General features: G+C 42.3%; 1 protein-coding gene across 6 annotated transcripts in view; it reads left to right on the forward strand.

Annotated features, from left to right (window-relative positions):
* The window catches only part of thrb (thyroid hormone receptor beta), a 44,538-nt gene that overhangs the window by 491 nt on the left and 31,246 nt on the right, over positions 1-12,801 (forward strand). For 4 of the 6 annotated variants that reach the window (XM_062445711.1, XM_062445708.1, XM_062445715.1 and 1 more), the window contains exon 1: positions 649-779. The exons of the other annotated variants lie outside the window; for them this stretch is intronic. The gene's annotated coding sequence lies outside the window, so the exon portion shown is untranslated. Of the gene's footprint in view, positions 1-648; positions 780-12,801 lie in introns of those variants that run through there. 6 annotated transcript variants of the gene reach the window in all.

The following is a 12,801-nucleotide window of genomic DNA, read 5'->3' on the forward strand; positions in this document are numbered from 1 at the left end:
GAGCATACGTGGACACAATATTTTTGAGTCATTTCATGGCTTAAACTTGACGTCAGATTTGTAGGCTACATTAGGCTGTCTGGTTGATTTGTTATTTCATACCTAATATCCACATTGTATGGATTTAGGCTACAGTAGTCAGTGTCAGCCAAATATTTCAAAGCGCTTAGGCTTTCTACTACGTCAATATTTACAAAAGGCTCGAAAATGTAGGTTATTTAGAATGCGTGTACACCTTTTGAAATAGGGTACACCACATCTGAAACAAAAAATAATAGGCTACACAGTCTCAAATGCCATGCAAGGCAGGCTGGATGCATGACATGTCTGGTCAAGTATTTACATTATAAGCGGTGCATCCATGGAAACGGAAGCGGGAGTATTATGTGCATTGAGAGAATGTTCCCTGAAACCTGTCCGTTGAACAATAGTGAAAATGAGAGAAATTAGCCTAAGTTACCTTGTAAACGCTAAAATACCGCTGCTGGTTTTGGAGGAATGTTGTAGGCTACACATTGAAACCAATTGAAGCCATGATAACAACAACAAAAATCGGTACGATCTTAACCATTAGTGCCAAGAAATGTACTGTCCCTCGTGTGTTGCCGTAGATTGAATGTCTAATGTATCAGAATTTTCCGCCATCAGATTCTGCCGTTCTGGTGGGGGTATCTGAGGTCAATGCCTTCCTGCATGCCTGCCTGCCCAACGATGCCTTGTGAAAATTGAAGTCAATGTTTGCGATAATGTGGAAACACTACTGCAACTGATCTGATATTGTAAGTAAACAGAGTATTAGAAAACATATTTTTGTTGCTGTATAATTTACAAACGTAAAAACTTTACCAGCTTGCTGCGAAAGAAACCTGTTTTAAAGCTTGGCTGTTTGCATTTTAGATAGCTGATGATTGCATAAATGACTCATGTTTTTTTTCTTTCGAAATAATAACTGTTCGGTACAGTATCATGACTTATTTTTAGCTCAGTAGTTGCAGTCGTAGCCACAGAACACATGCAGCCACAATCGTGTGTGCCACGAAACCAAAGAGGATAGATAATGAACATTGATTGTATATATGCAATGATTACACCAGTCTCGTTCTGTGATGTAATTTATAATATTTTGTTGGACATTATTTGACGTAGGCTATTGACTAAATACATTTCCATGACATTTGATACGAAGACTATATTTCCAAATCTGTGCATTCGATTCCGAGGTGGAGCCTGATCGTTTACAGAGTTTACGATTAGCCTGTTCTGATATCCCACATTCTGCAACATTTTAAAGGCAGGGTAGGCAATGTTTTTGAGAAGCACTTTTTGTCATATTCGCCAAAAGTAACTTCACTTCTTGATTGCAACCAATATATATAAAGGTTTGACGGTAATATGAAATATTTCATTCCGACATCTGTGGGCGTTGCAATACTGTAATAAACAAGACCAATCATTAACCCTTGTGTTATCTTCGGGTCATTCTGACCCATCAGTCATTGTGACCCACCGTCGTATTGCGACAAATTTACCTCATACAAAAACAAAGTGAAGCATTTTCTTTTAACTGTCGGGCTGTGTCAGACCCCCCACATTGGAATGGTTAAAAGAAAATTATTTGTATTTGTTTTTGTATTGGGTAAAATTGGGTAAACACAACGATGGTTCGTTATGAACCTTTGGGTCATGTGACCCGAAGGCAGCACGAGGGTTAAGGGGTACCCTGACTAGTGATTGGACTGGCTTAGCCTGGGATACACTGGTTACATCTGCTTCGAAGCGCCTGGAAGCGCCGCCTTTTTTCTTTCGGCGCCCATGTTACTAAATGGGACCGGCCACACTGGCTGCAAAGCGCCGCAATTGACTGCCATCTGCAGCAATCGTGAGACGTTTGCGAAATCGGCTGCAGTATGATAAAATACACAATATTAGTTGATATATTTGAATAAAAAAACATGTTATTAAGATTGTACTTCATTAATAGTAGACTACAGTGAACATTTGTAAAGTTGTAGACTTTATAATTATTTGGTGGTTACCCTGATGAAAACGAATGAAAATAAACTGATCTGTTGAGCTAGCATGCCCGTAGTTGTTTTGTTTGTTTGAGAGAAATTAGTTGTTACGTGTTGCACGCAACACACACGCGTGCAGATATAGCCTACCGAGAGAGAACCCCCAAGTCGATTTCTAAAATCAGCGAGAAATTCAAGGAGATGGAAGACATCAAATTAATTCTCGAAGTTGAAAAGCACAGGGATTTGTATGACCCCCAGCACCAATTTGACAAGGACAACGTAGATAAGGATCAATGCTGGTATATAGCCAATGCCATGTTTATGTACCATGTCAGCGTAAAGGAAAGCTCAGAGTAGCTGAAAGGATTGGTGACCGGTGCGGAGAAATCCGTGCCTGGTGTGAACAGCTTTGAGCCAGTCGTAGCCGATCGTGGCGCTGCACGGCGCTTCCAGGCAGGCGCTGCACCGCGCTTCCATGTGTGTCCCAGGCGTTACCTCTCTGTCTACCCACCCTACTTACCTGCGCGCACTCTGCCCTGCACTCAATGCGAGTCTGTAGTTTTGTGGGAGTGGTTTTGAAGGGAGGGGGTGGTATATTTTGTGTCAAATAGAAGCTAAAATAGTTAGCTTCGCAAAACTTCCTTACCCTGCCTTTAAGAAGGCATAGATTACTTTTCAGTTTGTTTTCATCCTTGGGGTCAAATATAGGCCATATTTCTATGAATGCCAATATTGTGCAGTAGGCTACTGTAAGACAACAAAATATAGGACAAAATGCTAAATATTCATGAACTTCATGTTGAGACAATGCATCAGTGTAAGACTTTGATTAGGTGGACCTACAGTGTTCATCACTATATTATGGTTCATTGCTCAAACTGCTAACTCAAATCTTAAGACTTAACTTACTATCTCAATGCAATAATGCACATATCCAATTGGAGTTCCATAAAACAAAGTAGATTTTATCACACAGTGGTTTTATTCATAATAGTAAGATGGTTGAGATCAAGGGTAAATTCCAGACAGGAATCTCATTAGGAAATATGTCCTCTATTTAACACTTGCCTTTCAACATAATATTATTGTATACAGCATACTGTAGGAGAGGAACAATGTTCCACACATAAGCCTAAAGGGGTTTTCCCAATTTCTAATGCTTACCAACGGTTTGCCTCCCAATTTAGTTACATTTGAAAGGTTAAGTTTTGGGTAGGCCACTGGGAAGGGTTAACAGTACTACTTGCCTGATCGCAAATATTATTATAATAAAATACCTTAATATACTTTGTTGTTGTATGTATTATACAGAGGGAGGACCTATGATATACATTTTTTGGTATACATACTAAATTGTATTAAATCAGTTGATCTGCTTTGACTAGAAATGATCTACGCTGTTAATATTGTAGCTTGGAACCTTATATTTAGCCAACGACACAGCTTAGAACAGTGGTCTCGGACCGTGTACAGGCGGCCTAGATATTCATTTAGCAGACACTTTCATCCAAAAGTGTACAAACACTCAACCCATAAGTTATACAGCGATGCAGGAGTGGAACCTTCAGAGGGTGTGGGACTCGAACCCACAACATATTGTACACAATGCGCTGCAAAATATAACAATTTCCTTGGGCTTAGTGGCATTATAATATAGTGCACTGTGGGATAACCCCTTATCTGAGCCACCCAGGAGACACCTTATAAAACTCTTTTAATTAGTTTAATTAGTTAATTCAGTCAACATCATCAGACTTTTTATGAGGCCGGGTGTAGTAAGCTTGCCTGAGGTATCAAACTATGCCCTTTAAAACCGTGTGCATTGTGTCAAGAGTCAGTTCAGTTTATGCTTCAGTGAGAAAATCAATAAGGCAACATTCATCTTTATGTCTGTGACTAAAGGGTGGAGGATTATTGGATGATTTATGTTTACATGCAGGGTTTTAGTGGGTTGTCACTTGTTTAAGGTCTGGCGTGTCGGAGACCTGGTCCCTCGAAGCAGACAATAATTAGGCTATCTGTTTCTTTTACTTTCTGATTGTAGTTGTGGGGATGAAAGGAAGGGTTTGCAGGAGATGTTCATTTTCCTGTGAATTAATTTGTGCTTTTTCTGCTCCAGGCTATATTATAAAAAATATATATAATTTACAAACCCAAAGAGTCCTTTTATTTCCCTGTGGTTGGTTTTTCTGTGAATCACGTGTTTCCTCAAGCAGCTGGCTTTCCCATAAAGCAAAGTAAAATATGGATAACAGTTCAAGGTTAAAATGATTCTACTAGTTTGAAGTTAAGAGTTAAGAGTTTTGCCAAATAAGTAGGCTTATTTAGATGTATCAAAGTAAAAATATCAAACTGCATTTACCTTAAGTTCGGGCAAATATACTGTGTGGGAAAGAGAAGAATGACTCTCTAGGCCTATGCTATACCCCTTGCAGTATTGCAGTAACCCATACTCCCTCAATGGGTGCCCTTTCCAAACTAGTCGATGTCTAATGTTTGGATATCTGTCAATGATCTCTACATTTTGATCTACCAGGTCAGTTACTGAGTATCACTACAGTCTTCATAAGTCTGTCACAAACACACAGTTCATACTTGTTGATGACGTTAAATCTAAAATGGTTAACCTTTGACCTTTTAAAGTGTTACAAAGTCCATATAGAAACTCTTATGCCCCTACTCTTATTAAGATGCATACAGTTTATATTATGTCTTCTGATGGGTTCGGTTAGCCTGAGAACAATGTAAATTTTGCTGTAGCAGATTGGTCTGGTCACCCTCCCATTCAAAAAGATTTCCCTCTGTCATGAAAAGTGCTAGAACAATCACCATCATTTAAATAAAGGGGGTGGGTTTTGATGCGATGACTGTACAGAGGAGCGTCGTAAGAGGGATTAAGTAAAGGAATTTAAGATGAACAAGATATAATCTTGAGCAGATTTGTAGTTGTGTCATATTGTTACTTCCTCAATAAGAAGACTACAGTACAGCAGCATTGGATACTGAAGGGTTTAAGAAAAAACACTTTGCTGTTTTTGTAAAACATTTAAGCCCTATGTGAAGATAAGTGATGTGGCCTTTGCATTGAATATCTTAACACATTTTTAAAGTGGCTTGTATTATTCATGAAGTAGCCGATTCATTAGTATTGGGAAATAACATGTGGATCACTCCTGCCAGAATTGTATTAATTGTCCATTTCAGCAGAATTAAGACCTATTATAACTGCAGTGTTTGCTGACGTAGCCCCCCCCCCCCCCCTCCTGTTCTGAGAGTGGTTGCTGTTTTTTAAAAACATGCCTGTAGGGTTATTTATGAATGTTGTAGCAAAAAAATATTTTGGCCAGAAAGCAAACATGTTGTTACAGGTTGGATCTCTTTGGCATGTGAAGATGAACCCACAGAATAGCCCAGAAGACTGTTCTGTCTTCTCTCTCCGAAAGGGGTTTGGATGCCATGCAACGAGCTTTGGTTTGGCAAAATATGATGCTAAAAGAATTGATGTTTGTGTTGTAAAGAAGAACGGCAATTGGACATGAATGAACAGGGGATATGGAAACATCTCTGTTTGTGTTCTTTCCAGAACTAAAGGGCAGCTTGTTAGAGGTCCCATCTACCCAACTGAAACAAAATAATTTGCAGTCATTTAACCCAACTGATAGCTGAACCTGTGTTCACAGAAGCTTGCTCTGTTGGGTTTAATAGATGTTTCAAGACCATACCTGAAAAAAGGCAGAGATTCAGTAAATTTAGCGAAACTAAGACACAACCCTTCAAAACTTAATTCTTCTCGTGTAAACAAAAAGGGTAAAGGTCTTTTTTCTGCTGTAAAACTGTTGAAAACAAAACTGATTACTCATTCTTCTTCTCGTCTGTCTGTTTACTGTCCTCGTCCATTCTACTTGCCCTGTTTGGAGTTCTGCAGTTCAGTTTTCTGTTGAAATCCTAAACCCCACGCTTCATTGAGTCAGAGCCATATCTCATCTGATCATAGCCCGGTGCACCACAGGATTCTCGAAGTTGTTTGACCAGCTAGGTATGCACCACGCAGCTGTCAGAAACAACTGCTCAGCACACTTGCTCTCACATTCACGTTTAGCGAGTGTAGCTCTATACTTCGCCAATGTTCAATGTTGGAAGGAACTTCAGCAATATTTGGCTGTGCGCTCTATGAGATGAATGTATTGTTTGTCCCCAGTAAGAACATTTGTACTTTGGGAAACTTTTGTAGACCTAATGCTTTCAGGGTAGAGTTTAATACCTTCATGTGCTTGTAACTGAAGTAATCAAAGCTTACCTTTTCAGACCTAAGGAGTATAACTTTCAGGAAAACTGAAAATGTTACTTGCAACAGTGCCTACGACATGTTCAGCTTTAAATGGTTTGTGTGGCTGTGTAGAATGCTTGGATTACATAATTTAATGTAGTACAGGCTTCCATTTGACAGTCAGTTTTTTCTACAATGCTAATCTGCTGTTTTCCATACACTCCCACACTCTTGCTTAGAAGAAAAACATTCAGCTCTTTTTTTCTCTCTGTATCTAGCCTCTGTCTTACTCTATCTTTCTTTACTCATTTTCTTTCTCAGTTTTTTTGCATAAAGCGCAAAGGAGTGGTGTATTATCATATTTGAAATTTCTCTGAAATGAAAACAAAAGACTGTTTTGAAACAGATTTATTAACGTAGGACTTTGGAAACATTTGCAAACTAGCAGCATGCTGCTCTCCATTTAAAAGTCTCCATTAGTCTTTCACAGCCTTCACATTTTCAGACACACCATGACTGATGTATGGGAAGATGAGGAAAGGTTTTGTGTTGAGATAGAGATAGACACTCATCCCAACTACACTGGAGGCCCAGGGACTCCAGAGGCTTGTTTACCCAGAAGTTTGTTGCAGTCTCCCAGGGAGAAAGCAATGTTTGTGTGTCTGTAGATAGAAGGCCACATCAAGCTAATTTAATTTGAAGAGAATCCGAGCAATTAAATGATAAACCCAGATCTGATGAAAATGGCTTGGATGAAAACATGTTTTTGTTCGAAGCACAAGGGGTTAGAGTGAAGCTTTTGGTGCCTCTGGCTCTTTCCCCAAGCCTAAACGGTGTCCCTTGTGAGATCTTAGACTGAGCACAAGCAGATATTAATATTTAGTTCTTCAGCTAATCTTTTTGAAAATAAAGTTTTGAACCCGTCCCGTAGTAGACGCTTCAGAGCCGAGCCCATTGTGATGTGAATGACATTTTTTTCTCCCTTTGTTGGAAAATAAAACATATGTCAGACATTACAGCAGAAGCTAGTGCTGTTGGAGAAAACAGCTTTTTGAGAGAACCTGTTAAGAGTGATCTTAACATGGTCTGGTCATGGTAACATTTGCTAGACAGTGTAAACCAAAACAGTAGGGTATCTCTTTAAAAAACGTAGTGATCAAAATCAATAGAAGTCAATTGTACATCACTCATAGAGATTTCTGTTGGCCATTACTGATTAAACTTCACTGCTCTATGCTTTGGTCAAGCATTTGTCAGTGAATGTGGAGGTCAGTTTTTCCGTTTACATCTTAAATTGCTGCACAGCAATCATTGAAACATCAGCTTTGTGGGTTGCTGAAGTTTTCATTCAAACGCAACACCAGAATCACCCCATCTCCACGGGGATAATGACAGTTAGGCCTTGCAGTCCTTATAGATGATCAGAGCAGTCCAGATCAGAAGACAATGACAATGCAGAGATATCATTTGAATTTGTATCATTAATGGATTCTGCTTTGTGTACTGTTCTTGCCAGAGGTCATTTATATCCCCAGTATTTGCAAAATGTTGTACATTTACGTCCACATACAGTACAGGAACGAAGACCCATTTGTGTTAAAAGAAGTTCTGTTTCTTGTTCACTCCCTCTTTTACTTTTCACCTGAGCCTGTTGAACGGCAGCTGTTTTGGGTAGATGTTTGGCATGTTGTTGACGAGAGGTGGTAGGGCACCTAACTCCTCATTTGAAAGACATCTCTGTTCTTTAGGAGAGTCTGATAGTGGCTCTGTAATTAATGCACCTCCTCCTTTTGTACTCCCTGCTCAAGTTGCAAAGGTCACATCAAACAGCAGGTTAAAATGCCTATTAGCTGCTGTTTGTCAATCCTCAACTGTACAGCTGCAGTTTAACAATGCCATGTAAACAGATAAGCGTACTAATATGACTGAACATTCTGAAGTTCAATGTAATTGTTCTAGGTTATAGTCGACCCCTTTAGCTCTTGTTTGCACAGCTATCAGAGTTCAAAGTTCCCAGAAATAATTAAACCTACATGTTTTGACAAGACTTGCAGTTGTGCAAGTTTTTAGGAGTTATGTGCAATACCTTGAATAAGCAAAGCACTGTTTGTCAACATAATCAGATCCAACATCACCAGAGCCAAGCCTAGGACTACATGACAGTACAGAAGAAGTACACAGCCTTCCTCTGTTGAAGGATGTGAATGCCTTACCATCAACTTTCAGCAGCACCAATCTCTCATTATCACTCATAGACAAGAGGTTGCAGGCCGTTGGCATGCCCCAAGAGTACGTACATAGAACTACAACTGCATGGCTGTATGTGTTCCAAGCTTCAGACAGGGACCCTGGTGTGGTGGTGGGACAGACTAATGCTACCTGCGAGGGGCTTAACAGCACACAGAGGCTGCTGTTGCACTGTTTACTGGAAGAGGGGAAGAGGGGACAAGGCTGAATTATTGAGAGAGAGAGAGAGAGAGAGAGAGAGAGAGAGAGAGAGAGAGAGATGTAAAAGCCTTCATCTTCACTTTTCTGCCCCTGCATCTCTATGGTGCACTCTTAGTGGGAGGTCAGTCAGGGTAAGGGAGCTATGATTGCCTCTGTTAAAATAAGATGAGAAATAAGATTGGCAAAAATAAACAAATGAAAGAACTTTGCACTAGATTTGTAAAAGGGGCACTGAATTGAGGCGTATCATTCCAAAAGGCTATATTTGGACACATGCTACTGTAGTTATGCTATGGTTTCCCTAAACAGCGAGAATAGTGTTTTGGAATAAAATGTTTCAGTCAGGTTCAAATGGCCTGCGATAGGACTTAGTTGGAGTTTGCCACAAAAGGATAGGTCTCTGAGCATTCAGGTGTCCTGTGCTGTGGTGTGCTGTTATCGGGAACATAGTGTCTGGCATTTTCACTTTTGGGACATTATAAATCTTGCTTACATCAGTGTGACATTTGTGTACCAGTGTGTTGAACTATGAGGGGTCCTTAGATTGAGTGGTTGCTGTAGTTACCCTGGCTGGCATCATGCCTTCACCTTTAAGAAAGGCTCGCAGCCCCTGGCTGGTGGTGTGTCTCATTACGTAAGAGCCTGGCTGATCGTCCAAAGCATTGTGGCCCCTGCCCTGTCCCCCTGCCAACATGCACTGGACGTGTCATCACCTCCTGCTTCACAGGGCCCTCTGGACATGGCTATGTTTGCAAAATACTCTCTCACGCTCAATTTCTCTCTCAATTCCAGTTTATTGTCTTACAGGATACGCAAGTATACAAGTAAAATGAAAAGCTTTGTGCCGCTGAGCTACCTACAGTGCAGTTATAACAATAAAAGATAAAATATTAATAATTAAAAAAAAAACTATATTAGACACAATACTCACTGACCAATGTAATGAAACAGAGAGGGTAGGCAGTTGCAAGGTGGTTATAATAAGTGCAAATGTGCAAAAAGTCTATGTTGGCAGTGCAGTACTCAGAATGTAAAGTCGTGATGTGCAGGAAGGAGGTGGGGGGGTAATAACAGTCTGTTTCAGAAGGGAGGTGGGGGGGGTAGTTATCTGTTCAGGAGCCTGATGGCCTGGAGATAGAAGCTGTCCTGTAGTCGAATTGTTCTGGAACTAATGCTGCGGTGCCGCTTGCCAGATGGTAGCACTGTGAACAGTTCGTGGTTGGGGTGGTTGGGGTCGCCGATGATCTTCCTGGCCTTTGACAGGCCAGGAAGACCAGGGACTCAGCACACAGCCTTGTGGGGCCCCCGTATTTAGAGTCAGTGTGGTAGAGGTGGTGTTTCCTGTCGCACTCACACACAGTTCCCACCTCTACGTCTTTCTCTTAATCGCAGCCTCTCTCTCTCTCTCTCTCTCTCTCTCTCTCTCTCTCTTAGTCGAACGCTGACCATCTGCTGTGCTCTCTGTAATATTGCCTCAGCAATTTCTGTCTGTCTCTATCCTCTCTATCCCTCTCTGTTCCTCTCCTTTTTGCTCTCCCACTTTCACAAATGTTTTCTCTCCCCTCCCTACTTTTTTTGACTGTTTCCTCTAATAGTGGAATGATCTGAAATAGCTGCTTCTCTACCATGTTTTTGTCTGCAACTTGTCTGCTTTTAACCAACCAGCACCAACCCCGCCCCCCCCCCCCCCCCCCAACCCCCCGGGTCCAGAAATCCAGACGGACTGGCCCATACAAAAGGATTACTGGTCCTGTGAGTCTACTCAGAATGCATTTTTAAGGGCCTTGTTTCCTGTGTGACCGAATGTGTCTGGGTTTATGACAGACAATCGGCCTAGGTTTTTTTTTCTAAACCACGGGACTGGGGATTGGTCGGTTTGAAAGTAATCATTTAACTCATGTTGGTTATTTTACTTGAATGGTATTAGTACGGAACAGCATAAGTCTTCTACCTTCTTTTAAGATTTGTGAATAATGACATACTGTGGTGTCCAGGCTGTTTAGCAGACATAGCCTATGTTTTTGAATATAGCTTTTCCATGTGGGTACTATTTTTGTGACCTCAATCTACAGCATATTATACATGCAAATGGTTCCTGTGCTATCTCTTTGAAATGCCTGTTTTGCTTGGATCATTCCTTAGCAGGGCTCTCAAGACTCACGCATTTGCCGTGAGACTCTCGCAGTTCAACCAGCTCACACGCTCTCACGCAACACCTTGTATTTCTCACGCTGAGAAATCCTTTCACTTGTTCCGCTATATACAATTAATGGACGAGGCACAGGCATACAGAGGTAAGTTTTCTGCCGAGTTAACAGCTGTCTTGAGTTATACAGAGTTAAATGCCACAGGCATGGTATTGGTGATGTAATGACAGGTATGATAATGTCACGCCAAACTTTTGATAAAACTTGAGAGCCCTTCCTTAGCTGTATAAATTTTTCAGCCAGATGAATGTGTAGTCCTGGCTTCCAAACGCAACAGCGTATAACATTTTAGGAGAATTATACAGATTGTTGAGAAAATTCTCATGACAGCTGATTCTTTGTTTTTCTCTTATCTGCTAATGAAGTCCCTAAGGCAGGCATGCTGTACTACTGCTATGTTAGAGCGCTCCACTACTTAGTAGTCTTATCCAAAATGGGTTATAATGTTTCAATGCCTCAGTACTTTCTAAACCAATTACAAAATGCAATGAAGCCATTTATGTCCATTTACAGTTTCTACTGGGATTAACAACCTGTTGTATTGCCACAATTTTGTTTTAGAGTCACCTATACTTGAGTTCTTTTAAATCCTGAGATAATTGTTAGTTCAAGAATTGGACAGCTCAACCTTAATAATATTGACCTTCGAAATGTCACAATACCCAGTGTGTATGTAATAAATGTAGTCACTGAGGGGGTAGTGTTATCTGACTCTTGTGGTGGGCCTCAAGGGGTAGAGACGGCCAGAGGCCAGGAAACGAATGCACTGGCAAGATATATTAGTGGTTATTAACTTTGGTCACCCAGATTTCCTCTCAGGTGCACTCTTGTATTCCGCAATTCTATAAGCAATTTTATAAGTAGATGCTACCACGAGTAGCATCTTCCCGTGAGCGGGTACAGGTACTGCACAGAAAAGCAACACAGGAAAAGCAGTCCTGTCTGTACACAGAGACCACCTTCTTGTTCTCCAGCTGTGCATGCAGCTTCAGCTGGACCTGCCTCCCTGGTCTAGGTTCATGCAGACAGAGTGCACACACCTGAATGAGCACACCACAGGCTGCTATGGCCCACAGAAGGAAGGGGAGAGAGGGAGAGGGGCAGAGCACAGGGAACATGGGGCAAGGGGAGAGAGGGAGAGGGGCAGAGCACAGGGAACATGGGACAAGGGGAGAGAGGGAGAGGGGCAGAGCACAGGGAACATGGGACAAGGGGAGAGAGGGAGAGGGGCAGAGCACAGGGAACATGGGACAAGGGGAGAGAGGGAGAGGGGCAGAGCACAGGGAACATGGGACAAGGGGAGAGAGGGAGAGGGGCAGAGCACAGGGAACATGGGGCAAGGGGAGAGAGGGAGAGGGGCAGAACACAGGGAACATGGGACAAGGGGAGAGAGGGAGAGGGGCAGAGCACAGGGAACATGGGACAAGGGGAGAGAGGGAGAGGGGCAGAGCACAGGGAACATGGGGCAAGGGGAGAGAGGGAGAGGGGCAGAGCACAGGGAACATGGGACAAGGGGAGAGAGGGAGAGGGGCAGAGCACAGGGAACATGGGGCAAGGGGAGAGAGGGAGAGGGGCAGAGCACAGGGAACATGGGACAAGGGGAGAGAGGGAGAGGGGCAGAGCACAGGGAACATGGGGCAAGGAGACAGAGGGAGAGGGGCAGAGCACAGGGAACATGGGGCAAGGAGACAGAGGGAGAGGGGCAGAGCACAGGGAACATGGGACAAGGGGACAGAGGGAGAGGGGCAGAGCACAGGGAACATGGGGCAAGGGGACAGAGGGAGAGGGGCAGAGCACAGGGAACATGGGGCAAGGGGACAGAGGGAGAGGGGCAGAGCACAGGGAACATGGGGCAAGGGGACAG

This window comes from Osmerus eperlanus, chromosome 20 (genome assembly GCF_963692335.1).
Source record: "Osmerus eperlanus chromosome 20, fOsmEpe2.1, whole genome shotgun sequence".
NCBI lineage: Eukaryota > Metazoa > Chordata > Actinopteri > Osmeriformes > Osmeridae > Osmerus > Osmerus eperlanus.